The 24,654-nt window shown below is 42.4% G+C and overlaps 1 protein-coding gene across 30 annotated transcripts in view; it reads left to right on the forward strand.

The window, feature by feature from the left end:
• Window positions 1-24,654, forward strand: part of ADGRL3 (adhesion G protein-coupled receptor L3) — an 809,498-nt gene that overhangs the window by 185,037 nt on the left and 599,807 nt on the right. The window contains exon 1 of one of the 30 annotated variants that reach the window (XM_073340202.1): window positions 7,486-7,504. The exons of the other annotated variants lie outside the window; for them this stretch is intronic. The gene's annotated coding sequence lies outside the window, so the exon portion shown is untranslated. Of the gene's footprint in view, window positions 1-7,485; window positions 7,505-24,654 lie in introns of those variants that run through there. 30 annotated transcript variants of the gene reach the window in all.

The following is a 24,654-nucleotide window of genomic DNA, read 5'->3' on the forward strand; positions in this document are numbered from 1 at the left end:
CAAAGTATAAGGATGCTTTTAGTCATACGTATTTCATATTGTATACAGTATAAGCTGTGTGTTTTAAATGGAAGCTCACTTTTTCTAGGCAGAAGTGAATCCCTTTTGGTAAGCAGTATGTTCCAGTTCAAGGTAGTAAAGTGTGGCCATGTGAAATCCTAACTTCCTTTTGGCAGTCTGGGCTTTTTGCTGGCTCATTCTAAATGCTCTATCCCACTGATTATGCCAAGAAGCTCAATAAACATTGAATCCCTCCCTCCAACTTTTATCTCTGCAGACACAGATCATCATTTTAGTTACAGCAGTGCTCATTTTTCAGTCCCACTGGTATCTCTGTTTGCCTAAGCAATACAGCGGAAGTGGTTTGTGGCAGGAGGTCCCAGTCAGACCAATAAAATAAACTGAATTATTTTGAAGACACTTAAGGGACTGTAGCAGGAGTCAGACTTATGCTACACTCAAGATCTGATTCTTGATATGCTGTAGAAATATCCTTTCTAGGAACAGTATTCAGCCACCACCTGTGAGTTAATTTGGAAGGTCAAGCTAAAAGGTGGTGTGGGTAAAAGGAACTTGATGCTATCACACTAAGAAAATTACAGTGAATATCTTTATTCTTCTAGTGCAGGATCCACCACTGATTGGGTTAGAGCCAGCATTGGTCGAGGCCCCATAAGAACACTTAGAAATGAATTCCTAAAATATTAAAACATACTTGTCAGCGCCTCCCAATGAAACTGCAGGTGATAGGTATATAGTGTTGTAACTAGCCCAGCCATCACCCCCTTCTTCTTTCCTTCCCACCCAAGGTTTCTGTTCTGCTGTTCTGTTCTACAGAGGTTCATACAACAGTGTCATCAGCATCCTATCTGAGTGCTTTCCAGTAATGTGACCAACGTCTATTGTGTTTTGGGATTTGGAGGGGATTTTTTAATACTATTTTTTTATACTAATTTTTTTCATGGTGGAGCCACCATGAAATCATAGATTAAAAGCAGTGTGTATCTGCAATTTATTTTTGTTTAAGTTAATAGCTTCCTATATTTTTATTCCTTTTCCACCTCCCTTCCCTTTTCGCTTGGTATCCACCACATACTTATCTTCTCTGTTTGAAAGAGTCTCTTTTCTCCTTCCCAGTTCTCCTTCCTGGGAATGGCTTCTGTCCCTCTCCCCTTCTCTTCTCCACTGTCCCTTCTCTTCCCCACTTCCTCCACCTGGTGGTGGCTGCAGTGCAAATTAGCCTGCCTTGGCACATAGTGGGGGATGAGGAGCTGTGCGGATTTAGGGCCCTGCTTACTCACTCAGCAGCCATAGGCTGTACCAGCCTGTGGGATAAGAAGCTGACTGGGAGATGGAAGGAAAGGAGCTAGGAATGTCTCTAAGGGATTGTGAGGAAGCTGCTAACGTGTTCTCCCTCTTCCAGGCTCACAGGTATGATTGATAGCAATATTTTGGGGGAAAAAAAAAGTTTAAAAGTTTTCTAGCCGCTGTTTCTGCCCACTGCTTTTAGGTGAGTGAGACTTTTGTGGTTATTGCTTGCTGACTTAAGAGCCCCTTCACCTGTTTTTTCAGAAATAAATTTGTTAGTCTCTAAGGTGCCACAAGGACTCCTTATTCTTTTTGCTGATATAGACTAACACGGCTACCACTCTGAAACCTGTTTTTCAGAAAAAAGAAAAGGAGTACTTGTGGCACCTTAGAATTTTTTCAGCGTTTCTTACAGTAGATTATAAACCCCTGGAGGGAGGGACTGTCTTTTTGTTCTGTGTCCATATGGCATGTGCCACAGTGGGGTCGATGACTAAAGCTCATACATGCTACAGTAAAACAAATCATAATTATTTCTTGCTGAGTAAACTTGTCCTTCTGGGTTAGCTCATTTTTTGTTTTTGGACTCACTTTGTAGTTTGACCAAAATGAACCACGCTACCCATGAAAACCTTTCATTCCCCTTTGCAGGGTTCCTTGGTACAGACAGACTTCAAGCAAGAGTTAATACAATGTCAGGAGTTGAGGATTTCCTACAGGGGAAGGTGAATTTTTTCCCCCAACCTGTTTCCTTCCCACAAACAGGTTCCTGAGTAGGGTTGGTCAGCAATTATTCCTATTGAATTGTTTTCTAGTGTAAAATTGGGGTTTTGATAAAACAAATTATTTTTTACGAAAAGTCTCTCTTTAAAAAAATTCAACTTTTTTGTCCAAAATAGCAACACCCCAAACACAAAAACATATAGTTCTGAACTACATTTCCCATGATGCATCAGAGCTGTGTAACTCCAGTGATGCACCCTTAAGGGGTCAGCAAGAGGGGGGACCATGGTGCAACGTGGGAGATGTAATCCAGCTAGGGAGCCTGGCCCATAGGGGAAAATAGGGCCATGAAGTGTCAAAACTACGAGCTCCATGAGGCATCGTGCAGCACAGGTAGACACACATTAATGTCAAACTGCTCCAAAACATAATGTTTAGATTTGTTGTTTTTTTTATGAAATGCTTTTATTCAGGCGGAAGCTTCCCAAAATGCAATCATTCATTTAGATTTTCGGACCGGAAACTTTGGGTTTTTGGACAACTTTTTACTGTTGTTGTTGTTGTTGTTGGTTTTTTTTTTTTTTTTTTCCCAGGAGGGAATTGATAACAAGTTGAAATTTTCTGTGGAAAATTTTTGATGCAAATGTTTGTTTGTTTTTTTCTTCCCCAGAAATTTTCTGGGGAAACCGTCCTATACATTCCTATTTTCTGACCAGGTCTATTCCTGACCTTAGGTAGACCACGGTCAGAGATGGGGAGTGATGCCACAGAGCCAGCACTGGCCCTTCCTGGCAAGGGATCCATATGCATTCGTACCCCTCTTGATGGGATGATTTGTGCCTTGAAGATTAAGGCCGGATTTTTGAAGGGTATCAGCATCCAGTAACTCCCATTATTCTGAGGGATGTTCTCAATGGGAGTCGCTAGGTGCTGAGAACTTGGAAAATCCAGGCCCTATAGTGGGGCTCAGAATCCCTTTGAAAATTTATCCCCAAATGATTCGATCTTAACCCAAGTAAAGCAATACCCAGCTCTGCTGGAAAGAAATATTACTAATGAATCTTGGAACATACCTGTTGATAGAAATGCAATTTCATGCAATATCCTGGGCAAACCTTAATGAATTAAGTTTAAGTGTCTTAAGAGCTCATTGTATTATAAATGCAAATGTTTGTGTGTTATTGTGGGATTGTATGTAACTTTTCTAGGATCCATGACTAATGTAAACTTTGGGAAGTGTGATGAGCTTCAAAAGTCATAGAATCATAGAATCATAGAATATCAGGGTTGGAAGGGACCCCAGAAGGTCATCTAGTCCAACCCCCTGCTCAAAGCAGGACCAATTCCCAGTTAAATCATCAAAGTCCCTTTGAAACAATGTGCTAGACAAAGTTAAGCGGGATTTCTAGGAAATTCTTGGGAGGAGAGGAAGGCAACTTCTCACCTCCAGACCATACCTTTGGAGTTGTGCCCTGAGGAGAAACCCGTTGTCTGCTGATCACCTGTTAAATGAGGACCAGACCTGGGGCCCAAACTGGATAAAAGAGTGAATCTCAGATTCATGAGTATGCTTGTTCTGAGCTAAGAGCTGTTATGAACTTGTGACCACAGAAACACCCCTTGGTGCGTCTTGAAAACACCTTTATTGGAATCAGGAGGTGAGCTCTGATGAGCTTACTAGCATGTGTGTAGGTTCTCTTATTTTTTATATTTTCTCTGTAGTGCTTTTACCTTAAGAATAAATGTGCTTGCTTAGAAAACTCTGTGGTACCTTAACTGTGGGTAATTATTTGTTAATTAATTGTTTGTAGCCTCTGAGGAGAAAGCAAAGCAGGCCTGCTGAAGAAGTCTGTATTATCGGAGGATCCATAGTGAAGGCAGGAAACTGTATAGCTTGAAAACCCCAGTGTGGAGGGAGTGAGATGCTTGTCTCTTCCTAAGAGCGGTAATGGCTGGGGAGCCAGGAGCCAGGGAGTGGTTGCCCTGGCTGGACCATAGAGGGGGAATAGAGGTGCAGTGGCCCTGAACTGTGACACCTGGTTAAAAAAAACCAAAACCCCAGTTTATTTCTAGCTTCTATTTTTTAATTGTCTTGACAACCTACCATCTGGGCTCGTATATATGAAATTTGCATATAAATTACACGATTTACTAATGCAGAGAAAACTCAAAAGAGCTTATTCATATTTACTATGCATTTTAAAATGCTCTTATTGTGTCTATATTCAGAAAAGTTTGGGAACAGGGTAGTCTGTCATCCAGTATGCACTTTGTGCTAAGTTTGCTTGTTGTGTCTGTGTATAACTTATACATGAAGCACAAATTATGTTGAGATTTTCAGCACGCTGATATAGTTTGGTTAGAGCTACATACAATTATGTAATGAATACTTCAGTGTAAAAGTTACAGCCCGGAGGTTTCAAAGTGGAATGTTGATAAAAGATTTCTAAAAGATTTGTGGCTGAGCCCACTTAAAAAAATATATCTTTATCCATTTTTGGCATAAAAGAAGCATTTTGATCCAAACAATAAAATATTTAAAGACTCTCAGAACTATTTTCATTCCCGTTTACATAACTGCACATAGATCAAGAGAAAAAATTATTTAACCAGTGAAAGCTTGTTTTCATTTTGATAAACTATAATATACATTTTTATTATTTTAAAAACATTGTTTGGTCTGCATCTGATGGCTTTTATTTTGCCAAGGCATTTCCTGACCCTAAGCTTGACTTTTGTAAATAGTCTCCTGAACCCTGGCTTACTTTTATAAAATGTGGCTCACCAGTGAACTTCTATAACTGCAAGCAAACAGCCTTCGACTCTCCCTAACGTACAGATAGTTTCAGCTATGTTTGTGACATTGATTTCTTTTAATAGATTTTTTTTTGTTTGCTTTTCCTTCCCAGGTGTTTCTTGTGGTTTCTTGACCTGTTCTTTTTCTTCTGCTTCTAATATTAAAGTATCTCAGGACAGTGACTGCTGATTTGTACCACATATACATCAATATCTGGGTTTAACAAGGTTTCATTAAGGGCATACTTTCATTTTTTTGGTCTGAATTTCCTGTCTTTCAGTGGTCCAAGAGAATTTTAATGTTTTATGCACCATAAAGTAACTGTTTTCCTTTTGGATATTAGCCTTTTAAAATAATTGCAAGTTCGGTGTTCTTCTCTAGCATTAGCTAATGGGCTTTTGAATCAATGGCTCTATTTCCAAGATGTTTCTGATGTTCCAGAGAAAATAAAACAAAAGATTAGTCATTTTAACTCCATCTTATGTTCATAGCCAAGATTTTTCAAGAACAGATGTGTAAAATAAGAAACTTGGTTTTTAAAAGGGCTAAGCACCTGGAAGCTCCTGTTGGCTTCTGTATGAGATGTTAGGCACTCAGAAATTTTAGAAAATCAGATTGCTTATGTAAAATTTTCAGAGGTACCTAAGTGACTTAGGCGACTCTGGCCCTATTGGGGTTTAGTGAGAATTAGACCCAGATCCTTGAAGGATTTAGGCACTTAGCTTCCACTAATTTCAATAGGAGATGGGTACGTAAATACCTTTTGAGGATGTGGACCTGAGTCTGTTTGATTATCCAGTCACTTCTGAAAATTTTGCCCTTGGAGCCTAACTTTAGACTTCTGTTATTGAAGGTCTTGGCTGTGGAAAATAAAATAAAAAAGTAATAGGTGACTTTTGAAAAGCAACTAAAGGATTCAGGAGCACAAGTTCCATTGAAAGTCATTTTTGAAAAATTCTGTCTGGTCCTCCAAGGGTGAAATCTCAGCCCTATTGATGTCAGTGGGTGTCTTGCCATTGGCTTAAATCGCCAAGGATTTCACTGAATAGGATTAAAGGGGCCATGCGCCCTGATACAGTTTAAGGTCACTGAGTGAATAAAAACTTCCTACAAAGGCAGCCTCAAAAGTCTGAGCCAAAACCTCCTACTTGGTATGAAGTCATCCCTCCTGACAATTCCAAAAGAGTCCCATGGAATAGATACTGAAAAGATCAGCAAAAAGCATAAATGGGGGTATGAGCTGTGGAGGCATGAGTGTAGTCAGGGAAAAGACACATTACACTGTATTTCTTCTCTCTTTCTAGGGTAACTTACTACTGAAAATACAAAGCAAGTTGTTGCTTCTCTGTCCAACAGCAACTTGCTATTGGCAGAAAGCCACACCTTGGACTGGGATGAAAGCACACAGGGCCATCTGCAAACCTTGAGTGTGTTTGGGCTGCATCTTTCACTGCAGAGGACTCCGATACTGCTGATTGCAGGCATCCTGAGTGCTTAATCCAAATTCTGCCATATGGGCTGTGGTGCTTCTTCAAGGAGGTTATCTATGTTTTTTGGCTATCTTTGGGGGATGGGTGGGTGGTTCTGAGCAGGATGCTTACTAGAAACATTACTTATGTGACCATCAAGGGTCTAATTCTGCAAACACCTGTGCACAGGTATCACTTTACTTGTGTGAGTAGGGACATATCAGTAAAGTGGTGCATGTGTGTATTTGTAGGAGCCCTGTTCTTTAATAGATTTGTATCAATTGCTGCCCAAATTTAGTAATAGTATTTCCCACCACACAGTATATGAGACTTGTTAGTCCCCGCTGTGTAGATGTGGATGGAAAATGACAGGATTTTCTGCACTGTGAGGATGATGGCTTCCTGTTTACAAAATAGTGACCATTTAGAACATTAGGGAATCCCAGATTCAGGAAGTGGTGAGCTATAATTGGCCAAAGTGTGTTGTTCCTATATACTACATAAAAACCCAGAGGGGAAGTAGCATGATAGAGCCTGTTTTAATCAACTTTAATGAGCTCATTTCTTTATTTTTCCTTTTGTGGTGACAGAAGTCCAGTTTTATCATATATGATCAAAGTTATCTTGGACAAGGCAGCTATTCCATAAGCCTGATCTTATTCATATTAAATTTTGTACCAAGTGATGTCCAATTCAGCGTGTCAGAATGGAGATGACAGCTGTTTGATGTCCACATTAGCAGCTTTGCTTAAACCATACAACTGGGCAAAGGGATCTTTGAATAAATGGTTCTTTGACATCAAAAGCAAAACACAATTAAGCCAAGTTGTATAGTTTCTATAAATTCACTGCCCCCACCCCCTCTACTAGGCAGAACTTGACGTGTTTTTAAGTGCAAATTGAAGAGGAGACAATAATTAGCATGTTGTTCGTTTGTCACCTTAAGAGAGGAAAGGTCAAGTGTAGTCTGCATGAGAACTATTTTGCCTTGCGTTTCCACCTTGTAGTATTTAATTAGCTTTTTTCCATGCACTGATGGGGGGAAAAAGAGATGGTACTTTGAATGAGGAAGTTTGAATAACTGGTTTGAATAACTCATCTGTATGACTGTTTTCTCCCTCAGAATATATTTCGTATTGGTTAACAGGTTTACTCCATCCCTCTACTCCTCTTGTGCTTCAGACATGTTTGTAACTTGCCTGTAAAGGTAAGGAGTTTGAAATTGTTACTGTTCCTTGAACAGAAATATGTAGCTGTTACTACTATTGATAAGTAAGGGACTTACTCAACAATTGAAAAACGACTGCACAGTATAGTAAGAGTTCTGCAAGGTCGAGGAAATAGCCAAAACAGAAGACTTGCAGCTTCCACATTGTTCTCCAGGAATACTTGTACATGTTTACATGAGCAGTTCTTTTAAATTGATGAATTATTCCTCAGTTTGTGCTGGTAATATTTTTGTTTGTGCACATTGTTCAGCTTTTATCCAAATGAAAACCACTAGATAACCAAAATTGTATACAGTACTTATAACAGTGATCTGTTTTCAAACCCTAATATAGCTGTGTAAATATATGTATGTATGTCATTAACTGTGCTGCTGCAATTCAGCTGAAGATCTTTCCTTCCAGACTTTCCAGATAGCTAATGATGGCAAAGCCAAGTCCGATCTGTTCTTACCTGACTGTCTACATCTGATTTATGCTGCCTGGTGCTCAAAACACCCATGATGCAGACTATTTTAAATGAAGCTAAATTGGCTAAATCCCAAGCATTTGATGTATGCCTACTTGTCCATTTATCCTCCCCATTAAACCAGTGTATCAATATAGTTTTAATACCTATACCTGGTTGCTTTCTTTGCCTGCCATCCTCTCATGTCCTGGGAACAGCTTCTGTTATAGAATCATAGAATCATAGAATCATAGAATATCAGGGTTGGAAGGGACCCCAGAAGGTCATCTAGTCCAACCCCCTGCTCAAAGCAGGACCAATTCCCAGTTAAATCATCCCAGCCAGGGCTTTGTCAAGCCTGACCTTAAAAACCTCTAAGGAAGGAGATTCTACCACCTCCCTAGGTAACGCATTCCAGTGTTTCACCACCCTCTTAGTGAAAAAGTTTTTCCTAATATCCAATCTAAACCTCCCCCACTGCAACTTGAGACCATTACTCCTCGTTCTGTCATCTGCTACCATTGAGAACAGTCTAGAGCCATCCTCTTTGGAACCCCCTTTCAGGTAGTTGAAAGCAGCTATCAAATCCCCCCTCATTCTTCTCTTCTGCAGGCTAAACAATCCCAGCTCCCTCAGCCTCTCCTCATAACTCATGTGTTCCAGTCCCCTAATCATTTTTGTTGCCCTTCGCTGGACTCTCTCCAATTTATCCACATCCTTCTTGAAGTGTGGGGCCCAAAACTGGACACAGTACTCCAGATGAGGCCTCACCAATGTCGAATAGAGGGGAACGATCACGTCCCTCGATCTGCTCGCTATGCCCCTACTTATACATCCCAAAATGCCATTGGCCTTCCTGGCAACAAGGGCACACTGCTGACTCATATCCAGCTTCTCGTCCACTGTCACCCCTAGGTCCTTTTCTGCAGAACTGCTGCCTAGCCATTCGGTCCCTAGTCTGTAGCTGTGCATTGGGTTCTTCCGTCCTAAGTGCAGGACCCTGCACTTATCCTTATTGAACCTCATCAGATTCCTTTTGGCCCAATCTTCCAATTGGTCTAGGTCCTTCTGTATCCTATCCCTCCCCTCCAGCGTATCTACCACTCCTCCCAGTTTAGTATCATCCGCAAATTTGCTGAGAGTGCAATCCACACCATCCTCCAGATCATTTATGAAGATATTGAATAAAACCGGCCCCAGGACCGACCCCTGGGGCACTCCACTTGATACTGGCTGCCAACTAGACATGGAGCCATTGATCACTACCCGTTGAGCCCGACAATTTAGCCAGCTTTCTACCCACCTTATTGTGCATTCATCCAGCCCATACTTCCTTAACTTGCTGACAAGAATACTATGGGAGACGGTGTCAAAAGCTTTGCTAAAGTCAAGAAACAATACATCCACTGCTTTCCCTTCATCCACAGAACCAGTAATCTCATCATAAAAGGCGATTAGATTAGTCAGGCATGACCTTCCCTTGGTGAATCCATGCTGGCTGTTCCTGATCACTTTCCTCTCATGCAAGTGCTTCAGGATTGATTCTTTGAGGACCTGCTCCATGATTTTTCCAGGGACTGAGGTGAGGCTGACTGGCCTGTAGTTCCCAGGATCTTCCTTCTTCCCTTTTTTAAAGATTGGCACTATGCGTAACAAGGAACTACAGTGCTGGAGCCTTAAATTTCCAGGTGCCTTGTAGGAATAGAGTGTGGTTTTATTTTTTACAGGAACTCTGTGATATTAATGGAATTGACCCCCCGGGGCAAGGGATCCATTGTGGTAGGGTTGGAACTTTAAGGCTCCAGCCCTGAACTTTATGACACTTCTTTTAAGTAATACTATTTAGTAATACAAGATGGCATTGGAACAGTCTTAGGTAAGCCAATAACAAATCCAAATGCAAACTGAGCTTCTGTTGGTTACATGGCATGACATACCTTAAACATTTATCTCTCCTGTTCATTACACGTCTTCTAATGCTTCACAATTACATAACGTTTGCTTTAAAGCAACTATCCATTTTTTTTATAAGAAATCGTTATGTGCAGGATAAGTAACTTCTTTGGTTATTTTTGTTCCAAAATACAATTTACTTATCTGCATTCGCAGGTGTGTACACACATATATGTATTTGTGTATATATGTGTGTGTAATATAGCATAATGGAATGGAGCACATTTCAATAACTTGTTGGTAACATAAGAATGTTAAATTGTTACATTAATTAATTTATTGGACCGTGAACTGTTGTCTAGACTTCACAAATTATGGGCAAAGATGAGCCCTCTGCTGTGTAGGTTTGCAAGAGGGGGAACGAGGAACAGCACTGGGATGTGATGCTAAATCCTTCATCCATTGAACGAAGGACAAAATTCTCAGCAACTTCAGTGGGTGCAGGATGGTAGCCGTAATCATCCACGGATCATTAACCAAGAAACTTGCTAATATCTCACCTCAGGTACCTCTATACCTAGTGCTGCTCTGGTCTGCAAGTTTGGCCATCCAGAACACGCTCTGTGTATGCTGTAGCAATGGCATGCCCTAGAGGGGAGTGACAACGGATTTTTTTTTTAATTTTTATTTTTTTTGGAGAAGCAGTAAGCTGTGCTCCCTAGTGCACCCCCCTCCCCCCCATGCACTCACAGAATAAACCATCATACTCTGAGCTGACCTGCTCTGTCAGGCTGGCTCAATCCAAAGCGAAGCTGTTCCCGCTGCATTTACTCACACCCGTAGGTGGATATGTGTGGTAAGGGCAAGATTTGTGTTTGCAGGGTATACATGTGATGCTGCAAAACTAAAGAGCAAGGATCCCTTTGCCCAGGCAGACATACTTTAAGAGTAATGACAAAGTTAAAATGTGCCAGCTCTGCCGTGGTGCCGATCCTAGGTAGTTTAAGCCAGGCGTTAAAGTACATATTTAAAAAGAAAAAAAAGCACAACCTCCTATACATTATTTGCAATTTCACCATGCTGGGGGAACCGTAATCTCACAGAAATTTCCTCCTCCTCGTGTGGTTTTTATTTTAGGCGTGAGCCAATATTTGAAATGCTTCTAAATCCTTTCTGTCATCTTTATTTTATCCAGTAATGCAAGGATCTCTGAGAGGATTGTGCAACCTGAAAATGTTAATGTTTAAAGTTCAGTGAGTTTTGAGTTACATGTGAGCTAAAACATCATCTTAACATTTTTCTGCCCAAAGGAAAATAATTATTTTTCATTTGCATGTCATTCGAAAACTCCTGAAGAAATTTTGTTCACATTGTCCAGAACAGTTTGCCTCTGGGCTAAGACCAAACATGGAAACTTTCTGTCCACAAGGGGACTTTTTCGGAAGGTTCTGAGCATGAGAAAACAGGCAGCTACAATAAAAGCCCCAATGGAGCCGAAGCAGAGCAAGTTCTGCCAGTGTCTTGTTATAATTAATATTCTGTCTTCACAAACAATAATGTGCAGTTCGGGCTCTGTTTCTGTGAGTGAATGCTGAGGAACTGGAGACTGAAGGACAGATTTTTCAAGAGATCAGTGCACTGCAGCTCCCGTTTGTTTTAACATAGGCTTCCTGGTGGGGAGCTTTTTTTTTTTTTTTTTTTTAAATATGGGCTCTTACTTATATGTCTAAATGGCAGCTGAGTTCCTATGAAAGATCTGGGTCTGCACACAATTCTGCAAAGGATGTTTGAGGCCGTGCCAAATTGATTGGCACTTTCAAAAAAGTTCTTCCTTTAGAAATGCAAAAGTACTTAATGTCAGAAAATTAAGGCATGCAATCGTGGTAGTCTACCACTGAAAACAGTTGGTGTCTATTTAAAATGAAGAGAGGAATACAGAACTAGTACCAGACCCAGAAAAAAGGGTTTTAGAAATCAGGGTTATAATAAGGCAATAATGTCTTAGTACAGTATAAAAGTTACCAGGGCTTTTTCAGTGATATGAATACATCATATTATTTCTAACACGTGTCTGTATTCATGCTATTTAATTGTCGTTACAGTAACAATTCAAAAGCCAAGAGTATATTCAAATGGGGATTTCAGTTATTTCTCTCCAGTGGGGTTCCAGCTGAGATCACATTTGGCTTTAGTTAGAGCTGAGCGAATAGTTCGTAATGAATAATTTAAGCCAGCTCTACACTGCAGATTTTGCCATCATCGCTGTTTTGGTCAGGTGTAGTGAGGTGTGTTTTGCAACTAAAACTGCACTGACAAAAGCCCCAATTGTAGATGCAGCTACGCTGGCAAAGTCCATTTTGCTTGCATAGCTAACTTTACTCGAGGGGCCGGAATAGGCTATGCTGACAAAAATGAAGTTTTGCTGGTATACACTGTTATACGCTAGGGGTGCTTTGCCAATATAACTCTACTGTAGGGGTGGGCAAACTTTTTGGCCTAAGGGCCACATCGGGGTTCCGAAACTGTATGGAGGGCTGGATAGGGAAGGCGGTGCCCCCCCAAACAGCCTGGCCTCTGCCCCCTCCCACTTCCTGCCCCCTGAGAACCCCTCACCCATCCAGCCCCCCCTGCTCCTTGTCCCCTGACAGCTCCCTCTGGGACCCCCTGTCCGTAACCGCCCCTCCGGGACCCCACCCCCTTTCCAAACCCCCACCCCCGACTGCCCCGACTCCTATCCATGCCCACGCCCTCTGATAGGCTCCCCAGGACTCCCATGCCTATCCAACCCCCCCTGCTCCTTGTCCCCTGGCTGCCCCCCGGGACCCCCTGCTCCTTATCCGACCCCCTGCTCCTTATCCAACCCCCCCCATCCCCTGACTATCCACCCCCAGAATCTCCGCCCCATCCAACCCCCCCTGCTTCTTGTCCCCTGACCACCCCCTCCTGGGGACCCCGCATCCCAACTGCCGCCCCACAGAACCTCCACCCCCTAGCCAACTCCCCCGCTTCCTGTCCCCTGACTGCCCTGCCCTCTATCCACACCCCTGCCCTCTGACAGCCCCCCCGGGACTCCCACGCCTATTCAACTGCCCCCTGTCTCCTAGCTGCCCCCTGGGACCCTCTGCCCCTTATCCAACCCCCCTGCCATGCCACTCAGAGCACCAGGACTGGCAGTCATGCCACAGCGCTGCACTGCCCGGCAGAAGCTCACTGCCCAGAGCGCTGGCGGCATGGTGAGCTGAGGCTGCAGGGGAGGGGGGACAGCAGGGGAGGAGCCGGGGGCTAGCCTCCCTGGCTGGGAGCTAGATGTGGCTCACGGGCCATAGTATGCTCACCTCTGCTCTACCGGCAAAGCCTTCTAAGTGTACGCCTTGCCCAAGTTAACACATTTAGCCTACTTTCTGCTCTTGAATTTGTTATTCAACAACTTTGATTTAACCTTATGGATGATTGATCATGGACAATTCTAGGCAAGTGTTCAGTGTGCACTCTTGAGGCTGGATTGGTTGGTTACGATTGCTTGGGTAAGTCACGTGGGATTGTTTCTTGTCTCTAAGCGGGTATATGGACAAGCTTATCTGGCATAAATATAAGATACTCTTTCCACAAACATTTGCGTGTGTGACTTTGAATTTCATTTTCCATTAAGGTTTCTGCTAGTAAAACTCAGTCTCTTAGATGTACATCAAAAGCAAATGCAAAAAGGGCCATGGAGATGGCTGAAGTGAATTTATTTAAAAATTCAAAGAAATTTTCATGGATAATAATTTTGCACTCTTTACCTGGCTGCAGTTTTTTTTACCTGATGATCTTCTTTAGAAGAGCGTATTACAGTTTTATTACTGCTTAAGAAACTTTAATAAAATTTCCCCAAATCTCTTAGCGAAAATGCCACCTAACTGCTATTCAAGTTGACCTGTCAGACATGGTCTCATATAAAGTAATCTCTCTCTTAAATAATGAGTTTGAAATCATTGCTAAAGTTTTGTCTAGAGAACTGGACGGGATGTTACGGTGTGTAATAAACGGTGACCAACCAGGTTACAGGAGAGCAAACATGGCAAAACAAAATGGGAAGATTTTGTTAAAAATGTGTGCAGCTCCAGCCTGTCCTGTTCTGCCTGTTGTTTCTGGGGTCTTACTCCCAGAATACATCACTGGGAAGTTGAAGGGGAAGCCAATGGAGGCAGGGAGCCAGCTAAACCCTTTGAACTGCTGAACAATGATACCATTCTGTCTGGAACGTCCAGGATGAGCCACAAATGACCAGCTGCTGGTGAAATCTCCAGTTTGCACTAAAATGCTCTTAGGGGTAGAGGGATAGGTCAGACCTTCTGGATCCCTTTGAAATCAAAGTCACTGTGCCTCTTCCCTTTGAGTCCTGACTGCAGCTGTGTTTGTGTCCGAGAGATGCTTCCACTGATCATCTTCTTTTGGCCCCAAACTCAGTTTCATCAGGGATTTCTTATATGCCTGGTGACCTGCATTCATCTCTAGAATAATGTACTGGATACACGTTAATAATTGAGTTGGCGTCCATCACACAGTTGATTCTGTTACCTTTACACTCCTTCCCCACCTTTGTAAAGGGGTTATCTTTGTTCTGGTCTTTCTGCCATTGCTGCATGGCCTGTAATAGACAGTCAGTTCTCTCACTTATTTTCCCATTTTGGCCTACTGGCTAAAGAGCAAAACTTGGGAGATGGAACCTAGGCATGTCTTGGAGTCTGGAAAACGTTGAGTTCTCTCTTTCTCTCTCCTATTCCACTCGATTTGATATTCCTCGGCCTCATCCCTGCTCTACAATGCTGTTGATACACCCAACCATATTCTTTTGGGGAACAAAGCTGCTTTAGTTATTCAGTGGAGACTTTTAATAATTAGCCAGCAGTTACATAGTGATTTCAGCCTCCATGCACTTGAACAATGTTAACTAGTTAATGTTCACAATATCCCATTGCTGGGGATAAGCAAGTATTATCCCCATATTAGAGAGGAATAGATACCCTGGCTGAATTGCTGGGGGAAATTCCCTTTTACTTACACTGGGGTCTACTTTCATCAGGTCGACACAAGACTATTAATGCCTCCATCTTCAAGGTATCTTCACTCTTTCATATTTGAAATTACTTGTAAAAACCAATTTGCCCTTGCAACAATTAATACAAAGTGTTTTTTAAAAAATCAATTCTCCCCCCCCCCCCACTACTGTTTGCAGTTTGTACAGTACTATGGGAAGCTCTCTGTCTCTTTGTTCTGTGTGTGTACAGTGTCTAGCACAGTGAAGACCTGGTCTGTGACTTAAAACTGATGCAGTTAGCTTGAAAATATTCCTGTTGCTGATGAATACAAGAAGTGTTCTCTTGGTTACATGGACTCATTTATTTTGTTCAGGAGTAAAGCTTGCATATTTACCATAGCAACTCTGCATCGCATGAGACCTAAAGCAAGCTGCGATTTAGGACGTACCTTGTCAAAGCAGTTTTTCATCAATCTACAGTGTGTACGATGTTCCTTTTATATGTTGTTTTAAGTAAAAGAGATGTTCTGTTCATTTTAAAGTGAACTCTCATTTTAAGGTGTGTTATGTGAGTTTTCTGCTTCCTATCTAAAAAGTGAGATCAGGGCTTGAGGAACTATGTCATAGAACTGTGATGCATTGCCACTTCATTACTGTGATGTCTTTATGATTTCAGTCAAAGCACCCTGGCTGTGATGAAACACAAGTGTGGCGACTACGTCCTAATCTTCCTTCGAGGCTTGCCATGAAGCCTCATTCTTTTTTGGTTTACAGCTGTCCCCAGGATGGTGATTAGTTTAGTTTAGGATAGTTTCAGTCAGTTTAAAATGTGCAAATTAATAGCGCAGACTGCGGGCAGGATTCTGATGCGATACATTGAAAGTACAGCTGTAATTCACTTCTGATTTATTAAATAAACCCCACCCCAGCACTAGAGGCTGCATTATGTGCTACTGTTGCCAACTCCCTGCAGCATAAATGCCATCAGATGCATAAAGTTACAAATTGCTTTCATAACTTTCACAACTAATTGGTAATCACCCTGCAGTTCATGAAACAGGGAAAACACCTCTTGCTAAATGCATTGTCTTCAATTCCTCCTGCATAATTTCCAGTATGTAGAGATCATATTCTACATTGGCCAATAATAGCAACAGTGCAAGAAAGGGCAGATGGTAAATTTCAACCATATTCTTGCTTGTGTTTCTCTCTTTGAGTTCAAACATAAATATGCTAGTCAGTTCTCTAATGTCCTTTGTCTGGTGTTGCTTTGTGCATAGCTTTAGCACTTTTCTGCCAGTTAGTTTCCAGTAAACCTTCCCAGCTAAATCTAAGTGATGTTGCAGACAAGTTTGCCGGAGGTAGTCCTGCTAAACAGTGGGCTCTGTGCACTCAGACAGATGGAGGATTATTTTCTAAACTATAGTCACCTGTGATTTTTAATTGAATAACTCTCCCCTAGAAGTGCAATTAACGCAAGCATTCAGAGCACCTTTGTAAAACTAGTTGAGTTGGAGGATTACAGCTAGTGATATAATAATTATAAAAGTCTCCCCCCACCACCCCCAAAATTGGAAAAGCTACAAGAACTTGCCTCAGGAAAAGTTCCATAAAATCGTATCAGCATTTAAGAATTAAATTAGTGGCCAGCAGTTGACGACACAATAATTAAGTCTGTGGCCCTGGACTGAGTGACACACTTTACCTCTATCTGTTGATAGATTTCACAGGCACTAGTGTTTCCTAATAAATATCTGAAGGTAATTTCAAAGAGTGGGAGAGGTTAGCGGGGAGAGCAGAATGGTGGTTTATAGGTAAGATTGCCCATATATTAGATAGCTCTGACAGAGCGTGTAATTAACTTTTTAAGTGTTTATACTAAAGAATAAATAACTAGCAATACATAAGGCTTGTTATAAATGTTTCAGATAAACTCTGCTTGTGCAGGATTTAAAACAGCAACTTGAGATTTTCCGAATTATTATTATTTTTAATAGAAGAGATTTAGGCACAATCAGCAGCTTTGTTCTGTCAATCTACAGAGAGATTTGCAAAGGTATTTAATGCCCATTGAGACACCTAAACAAATTGGCCTGATTTTGGGAAGGTCACAGCACGGAGGCTCCAATTGGGCATGTGAGAGTGCTGAAGGAATTGGCGGCTGTGATTGCAGAGCCACTGGCCATTATCTTTGAAAACTCGTGGCGAACCGGGGAAGTCCCGGATGACTGGAAAAAGGCTAATGTAGTGCCAATCTTTAAAAAAGGGAAGAAGGAAGATCCTGGGAACTACAGGCCAGTCAGCCTCACCTCAGTCCCTGGAAAAATCATGGAGCAGGTCCTCAAAGAATCAATCCTGAAGCACTTGCATGAGAGGAAAGTGATCAGGAACAGCCAGCATGGATTCACCAAGGGAAGGTCATGCCTGACTAATCTAATCGCCTTTTATGATGAGATTACTGGTTCTGTGGATGAAGGGAAAGCAGTGGATGTATTGTTTCTTGACTTTAGCAAAGCTTTTGACACGGTCTCCCATAGTATTCTTGTCAGCAAGTTAAGGAAGTATGGGCTGGATGAATGCACTATAAGGTGGGTAGAAAGCTGGCTAAATTGTCGGGCTCAACGGGTAGTGATCAATGGCTCCATGTCTAGTTGGCAGCCGGTATCAAGTGGAGTGCCCCAAGGGTCGGTCCTGGGGCCGGTTTTATTCAATATCTTCATAAATGATCTGGAGGATGGTGTGGATTGCACTCTCAGCAAATTTGCGGATGATACTAAACTGGGAGGAGTGGTAGATACGCTGGAGGGGAGGGATAGGATACAGAAGGACCTAGACCAATTGGAAGATTGGGCCAAAAGGAATCTGATGAGGTTCAATAAGGATAAGTGCAGGGTCCTGCACTTAGGACGGAAGAACCCAATGCACAGCTACAGACTAGGGACCGAATGGCTAGGCAGCAGTTCTGCAGAAAAGGACCTAGGGGTGACAGTGGACGAGAAGCTGGATATGAGTCAGCAGTGTGCCCTTGTTGCCAAGAAGGCCAATGGCATTTTGGGATGTATAAGTAGGGGCATAGCGAGCAGATCGAGGGACGTGATCGTTCCCCTCTATTCGACATTGGTGAGGCCTCATCTGGAGTACTGTGTCCAGTTTTGGGCCCCACACTTCAAGAAGGATGTGGATAAATTGGAGAGAGTCCAGCGAAGGGCAACAAAAATGATTAGGGGACTGGAACACATGAGTTATGAGGAGAGGCTGAGGGAGCTGGGATTGTTTAGCCTGCAGAAGAGAAGAATGAGGGGGGATTTGATAGCTGCTTTCAACTACCTGAAAGGGGGTTCCAAAGAGGATGGCTCTAGACTGTTCTCAATGGTAGCAGATGACAGAACGAGGAGTAATGGTCTCAAGTTGCAGTGGGGGAGGTTTAGATTGGATATTAGGAAAAACTTTTTCACTAAGAGGGTGGTGAAACACTGGAATGCGTTACCTAGGGAGGTGGTAGAATCTCCTTCCTTAGAGGTTTGTAAGGTCAGGCTTGACAAAGCCCTGGCTGGGATGATTTAACTGGGAATTGGTCCTGCTTTGAGCAGGGGGTTGGACTAGATGACCTTCTGGGGTCCCTTCCAACCCTGATATTCTATGATTCTATGATTCTATGTGCTTAAGCAGTCTGTGGAATTGGGGCTCCAGCAGTTCCTGTTCTCAGTAGGAGGTGTTGGGTGTGGAGCCCTCTGAAAATCTGGCCAGTTCACATGGGTGCCTAAATGTGAGCTGAGCGATCTTGAAATAATGACCCTAACTCTTCTATGATCTGTGATTTTTATAGGCAGTGTATCAGAATAATAGATAAGATTCTTACACACAAGCACAAAGCAACAAAGAGGAAAAACTTTTAATACAAACATTGGTACTATTTGTTATGTTCAGAAATGTTATTGTTGCACAGAATAATTCAAATTAATCCAGATGCAAAAGGCCATAAGGCCCAATGCACCAGTTAAGACAGTGCTGGGGGCAGAGGTGGGGGGAGATTGGAGTAGAAGTGGAGGAGGAAATTGGATGTTTCATAGATACTCTGCACTCTTCCCCATGGGACGTGCACCCTCCATTGGGCTTGCTAGGGCTGAGAAGATTACTGCAGCATTGCCCATGACCCGCAAATGTGGTTTTAAACACCACTGCCTTTGTCTGCACTAGATGCCAACTGGTGTTTAATTACACCTCATCCCAAACAGAGATCGTCTTTGTCTACACAGGGCTCCAGTTGGAGTAGTCTCTTTCAAGCAGCTTAGTTGCCACTCTGTGGCCATGTGGAAAGCATTCTTCTCACTTACTCTGCCATGGTGGAATCTTTGAGTTGGGTAATGGGATCTGGATTTGCCTTTCACTGTAGGACTTAAATGGTAGATGGAGGACCTTGTGCTCCTCCTCTACACTGGGGGGAATTTAACCCTTACTTAGGAGGTTGCACATATAGGCATTTGAACATTTGACGTGTTTTCTTTTACTCAATGTTGTTGTAGCCGTATTGGTACCAGGATATTAGAGTCACAAGGTGGGTCAGGGAATATCTTTTAATGTAGCAACTGGTTGTTCAGGATTGTCTCTCTCACCAACACAAGTTGGTCCAATAAAAGATATTCCCTCACCCACCTTGTCTGCCTTTTACTCTGCATTTAAATTCCTTGTGATCTAGTGGAGAGATAAAGACGCGATAACGTTGTCAACATTGAGGAGCATGGTATATATTAAAAGGCTATAGTTTCCATTGAGCAGTCAGAAGATGATGGCATGAAGTTATTGTAATTATTGTGATGAGAATTGTGCTTTCAAAGACTCTTCAATTATTGCAGACTGCACTTCTGGGATATGTATGGGAAGCAGCCATTTTAATTAGGAAGATACGCTTGGAAATGAAAAGTCATTTTTAATGGTAATTTCCCTTGTGAATATTTTACTGACCACTAGAATTTATTTACTACACAGTCCTCGCAATAAAATAGGTATTTATATGTTAGTTTTCAATTAGAAATCATGACTTGTAGAATTGAAGTGATTAATGATTTTATCTGTATATTGGCTGGGGTAGTCCTCGGTAATGATAGGCCTATTGACTACTTCAAGAGGGGCCTGACTGAATCTTTTGTCTTTCTAATAATAATAATAATTAATAATAATATTAATTAATAATACAAAATAAAATAGCAACTGTGCTCTTATTTAGAAGAGGAAAATGAAGACGTATGTTTTCTATAGTACTCTAGCAAATCTGAAGCAGGGATGACTGAAGATGTTTTAACAAATATAGATTTAAAGAACCAAGTACATTTTTGCCTGTCAATTGCCATTGAAGTTCTTTATAAATAATTAAATTTAGAAAAACCCCGTGATGTGACTCGATGATTCTGAATGGAATTTGGAAGGAGTCAAATGATGACAGATTTATGATATAAGTTTGTGTGACACCAGACTGGCTGTTGAGATGGCTGGGCAGATGCATAAGGAACATCATTCCACAAGGGAACATTGATTTACAAGAAGCTCATTTTTAGAAGAGTGGTGGGGGATAGAGATTAAAAGAATCCACATCGCTAGGTTAAATTATTGCAGTAGACGTCACTTTAGGGAGTTTGGGGAATATATTCCTATTCTGTAGCCTAGAGATTTATGCATGTAACTCCGATTAGCTTTATTAAGTTCCTTACTAAGTTCTTTGTTTCCATCTGCCTCAAGAGTTTTTTACCCTATTAGCATTTGAAAATGCAATGCTATATGCATTTTAACATTTTCCGAGCAACCACCTGACTTAAAGTCCATAACATTTTAACACTGGAAAGAATTGGACTTAAACATCTGTCTGGATATGAAACTGACAGAGAGGAGATAAGAGCTAGTGGTAGCATTGTCTGGAAAAGGTGTAAAATGTCACAATATATGCAAAAATTAAAGTATTTTTGATGCAGAATTTTAAGAAGCTAGTGTTGCGATAAGATTCTTCTCTTTATTGAGCTGTCTTGCCAGAAGTACTTGTGCACAGTCAATGTTCTAAGGTGGGTGGGTAAATAAGTAGAAAATTTGTGTGTGCACGCATGCGTGCTATTAGACAAGCTAAATATTTGACTAACAAATACTAATCCCTATGCAACATGACCAGGACCCGTGAAGCTGGTAACATACCCACTGGCGACCCAGGTGCAGCTGCAAGTCCTGAACACCGGCCCTTTGCTCTGAGCTGCATAAAACCAGAGGGGGAGGGAGGGGAGAGAGAAATCCTGATAAACCCACTCCCCTAGTTTGAGTCAGGAGGGAGAACAGACATCTTGTCAGGCTCCCCACACCCTCACTTTCTTATATTCAGTGGCTTCCCCCACTCTAAGTAGAGCTTCACAAGGGTGACGCCTGAGCCATTTCTTCCACTCAGATTTTCATATAATGGACGCCTGGCCTGCTGCTGCATCCTGTGTTTTTAGGGACCAGGAATGTAGACCTACTTCCTCTACCAAAGCCATCTTGTCTGCTCCATTCTACAGAAGCCGTGGCCAACACATCGCTCCTGCTTCTCCTTCAGGTCCCCTGAACCTTGGGGCCATAGAGACACCCCAGAGTTCACTGGTTTACTGTACGCCCCCCAAAGACTTGAATGGGCCTGAGGGAGTTGCAATTAAAGACCCTTGCAAGTATAGAAGTGTATGTGCGCTGGAATGAGCCTGCACTGTCAGTCATTCAGTTCAGGAAGGGTGGGAGAGAGGGCAGATTTCCCCACCTCCCGCAAAAAAGTCTCTGTCCAGAGAGGGGTTAGGTCAGATACACATTTATATTTGGAAGTCTGAATACAAACATCTTGTGAATCCAAATGTTGGGCTGTTTGCCACTTGCTAGTTGCTTCCTTCTGAACATAGTCTACTGTACATATTTTTCACTTTGAAAATGTTTAATTATCCTTAAAAGAATCTACAATATTTTTCTTTTCCAAGTCCATAGGAACCCACCAGCGATGAAAAAGGCTGACAGTCTGATTCTCAGGTTTTGTTTCTATAATAGAGAATAAGGGGATAATGGACACACACAGAGTAGTTTCTTTCAGTCTTCTCATCATGGCAAGCTTTATTATTACTGTGAATCCCACTGGCTTTTCTAAATTGTGCTACTGTTTGAGTTTGTAATATCAGTGCTTCAAGAACACTCCTCTGCAGCAGTTTTTAATAGTCTCCATGTTCATTGTTCACCAAGTGATCTTGAAAATGAACCAAACTTTTCATTGATCCAGCGAAGTTGCAAAGTTTGCTACTAAGCCTGATATAATATATATCAAATCACACAGATTTGAGATCACCCTTGATAATGTACAGAGGGATGAAACAAAGTGCCTATAACATCACTCTTGGATTTTCTTAACAAAATGGACTTTGGAAATGCAGCTTCAATTCAATTTGCATTTGTAAAATAAAAGTGTCGTGCTGTATGGTACAGTGGGAAATTTCCATGGCACTCAGGTTCTTTTGGAAGTGTTAATCAGATATTCAGTTGCAGTGCACACGTAGTTTCCTGCTTTAAGTAGATAGCACTTTGGTTCAGTTTGGTATGAAAGTAACATAGAGTTGTTAGTGGTACCATGAAGAAATACAGTGACCAGGCAATGGAAATATTAAGCTGTTTTGAACTGTTTAATGATGTGAAAAGTAGTTTTTAATTTGGTTAAAACTTGATGTGGTGATCAGCAAATCATTGAGGTGGGTTTGTCTTGACCTGTTTTAGGTTTGTGCAGTACAGGTGACCTTTTCAAAACCGCCTAAGGGATTATGACACCATTACATCTAAGAGGAATTGGGCATCCCAACCCTGTATGTGGCTGTGAATATCTCAGCCTACCTGTGTCCGCTATTTTCCCTTCATTTTTTAAAGCAGAAAATGAAAGGGCCAGATCCAGGGATTCAGCATGCAGCACAAAGATTAAGCTTTTTGCTGGGTATCTCCACAAGGAACCAGAGGAACAGATCTTCCTCTTTCAGGGTGCTATGGTGCTGCTCCAGATGCCACTTTGACTTGGTGTCCATGTAGTGCTTGATGTCCAAAACGTGACCCTGATATTGGAGAGTTCTGGCAATGGATCCCCTATCTCTCCCCCGCCCCCAAGGACTAAGTTCCAGTGGAGCTGCTGTCATGTAGAAGTTGCCCAATCCCTTGATGTCCTGTCAGTCTCAAGTGCCCGCATTACTTCTGCCAGAGGGAGCCCGGTTGTTTCTCTGTGTATAATGTTATTTTACTGATTTTAATATGAGAACCACAAAGTCAACAGACTCTCAACCCTCCTCACCCCGGCTGTCTTTTGTGATGAGTTTTCTGGTGCTTCATCTCTATGAAGAAACTTCTCAATTGTAAAAAAGTTACAAATATTCCCCCAACGCACAATTGGGCTGTGTGTACACTAACACCTTTGGCAGGAGTGTGGGGGAAAAAAACACACCCCTGAATGACGTAAGTTGTACCAACAAAAGCGCTGGTGTGGGCAGTGCTGTGTTGGTGAGAGATGCTCTCCCGCTGACATACCTACTTCCAATCATCTTCCAATCATACTTTACTTATGCCGACAGGAGAGCTCTCTCCTGTCGATGTAGAGCGGCTACAAGGGAGACCTTACAGCGGTGCAGCTGCAGCAGTACAACTGTGCCGCTGTAAGATCTGTAGTGTAGACAGAGCCTGAGCCTGTGGAATTCATTGCCACAAGACTGTTCTGTTTTGCAGAGATTCCTGTACACCACACATCACCATAGAATCATAGAAGATTAGGGTTGGAAGGGACCTCAGGAGGTCATCTAGTGCAACCTCCTGCTCAAAGCAGGACCCAACTAAGTTATCCCAGCCAGGGCTTTGTCAAGTGTTGGGGAGGGATAGGTCAGTGGTTTGAGCATTGGCCTGCTAAACCCAGGGTTGTGAGTTCAATCCTTGAGGGGGCCATTTAGGGATCTGGGGCAAAAATTGGGGATTGGTCCTGCTTTGAGCAGGGGGTTGGACTAGATGACCTCCTGAGGTCCCTTCCAACCCTGATATTCTATGAACCTCTAAGGATGGAGATTCTGCCACCTCCCTAGTGTAACTCATTCCAGTGCTTCACCACCCTCCTAGTGCAATAGTGTTTCCTAATATCCAACCTAGACCTCCCCCACTACAACTTGAGACCATTGCTCCTTGTTCTGTCATCTGCCACCACTGAGAGCAGCCGAGCTCCATCCTCTTTGGAACCCCCTTTCAGGTAGTTGAAAGCAGCTATCAAATCCCCCCTCCTTCTTCTCTTCCGCAGACTAAACAATCCCAGATCCCTCAGCCTCTCCTCATAAGTCATGTGCTCCAGCCCCCCTAATCATTTTTGTTGCCCTCCGCTGACTCTCTCCAAATTGTCCATATCCTTTCTGTAGTGGGGGCCCCAAAACTGGACACAGTACTCCAGATGTGGCCTCACCAGTGTCAAATAGAGGGGAATAATCACTTGGTTTGATCTGCTGGCAATGCTCCTACTAATGCAGCCCAATATGCTGTTAGTACCTGACATAACTGAAGGGAAGAATTTAGCAGGATTTGGTGGCCTATTCTATGCTGGGGTGTCTCTCTGAGGCCTGTGGGGCCACTGTATGGCAGGTCAGCCTGTGGGCCCTAATCTCTGTGTTCTCAGCACCACCCCACCATTGCTGCTGGACAAACAGCAGCTGCAGTGGTCTCAACTGGAACTGAGTACGGAGCTAGCTAGCGAGGGTGTGGGGCTGGGCTGGTTCCAT

The sequence above is a fragment of the Lepidochelys kempii genome, chromosome 4, assembly GCF_965140265.1.
Source record: "Lepidochelys kempii isolate rLepKem1 chromosome 4, rLepKem1.hap2, whole genome shotgun sequence".
Classification (NCBI taxonomy): domain Eukaryota; kingdom Metazoa; phylum Chordata; order Testudines; family Cheloniidae; genus Lepidochelys; species Lepidochelys kempii.